Source organism: Bison bison, unplaced genomic scaffold (genome assembly GCF_000754665.1).
Source record: "Bison bison bison isolate TAMUID 2011002044 unplaced genomic scaffold, Bison_UMD1.0 scf7180017864289, whole genome shotgun sequence".
In the NCBI taxonomy this organism is placed as follows: Eukaryota; Metazoa; Chordata; class Mammalia; order Artiodactyla; family Bovidae; genus Bison; species Bison bison.
The window spans coordinates 10,761,580-10,762,668 of record NW_011494861.1 but is presented as its reverse complement, the minus strand read 5'-3'; the positions used below and the strand labels follow the sequence as shown (position 1 = coordinate 10,762,668).

At 54.2% G+C, this 1,089-nt stretch overlaps 1 protein-coding gene across 2 annotated transcripts in view; it reads left to right on the top strand.

The window, feature by feature from the left end:
- The window catches only part of PRKCZ (protein kinase C, zeta), a 101,763-nt gene that overhangs the window by 84,157 nt on the left and 16,517 nt on the right, over positions 1–1,089 (top strand). The gene's annotated exons all lie outside the window — the stretch shown is intronic.

The window sequence follows — 1,089 nt, the reverse complement described above, 5'->3', positions numbered from 1 at the left end:
GAGGAAGGCAGACCAGGGGTGGGGGCGGTTTGGCCTCCATGTGGGGGAGGGGGTATCGTGCACCCACTGAGGTTTCCTTCCTGAGCACCTGGGTGGCCAGGTGCCTTAGAGCACAGACAGGGACAGTTGAGGGCTGTGTTTAAGGCTGGCTCTGCATTTGAGACTCTGAGTGGAGATGCCAGGTGGCCATCACATGAGCAAGCAGAGCTGGGCTGGGTAGGGCTGGTTAGATGAAGCCATTCCTCCCAGAGCATCTCTTCGGGGGGTATAGAGGTCAGAGGGATCAGGACCCAGCCTAGGATGAGGAACCCAGACGATCTTTGGCCCTCCAAATGTGTGCTCACTGAGAGTTTGCTAATTTTTCCCAAATTCCTTGGGGGAAGGCAGGCTACTCTGAACACATCTCATTCCCTCTCACTTTCCCTGAAAGAAGGGGTTTAACTTTGGGAATTTGGGGGCTTGGGCCTCATGCAGCTCTTTCTCCGGTTGGAATGGAACCAAAGCTGGGACTGTCAAGCTGACTTTTCTCCAGGTTTCAGCGTGGACTGTGAGGGAGACAGTCCGATTGTGGGAGCTGGTGCTTGGGAGATGAGTGTGGGGTGTGGGGAATCCTCCACTCTCTGTTCCTCCCGTCTTCAGTGGAGATGATAATATGAACCTTCCATGGCACCATGGGCAACACATGAGGCCAGCTCACAGCTGGTGATGGTGGCTTTAGTGGTGCTTTGGTAGAAATGGTGATAACTGATGAGTCATGATCCTGATGGTAATAGAGTTGGTGATTGTGGTGGTGATGCTGGTGGGGATGGAGATGGTGGTCAGGGCAGTGGTGGTGGTGGTGGTGGTGGTGAGGATGATGGTGATGGTGGTGGTGGTGGTGAGGATGATGGTGATGACAGTGAAGGTGGCAGATGGTAACGGGGACAGTGGTGGGGATGGAGAATGTCTCAGCGGGAGTTTTCTTTCCTCTCTGCGTTGTCTCCCCTCAAGCAGAGTTGGCAGAGTTCCTCTGTTGCCTCCCCTTCCCCAGGATGTCTGTGAAGTACTCACACTCCCTGGCTTCTATTTCAGGATATTGACTGGGTACAG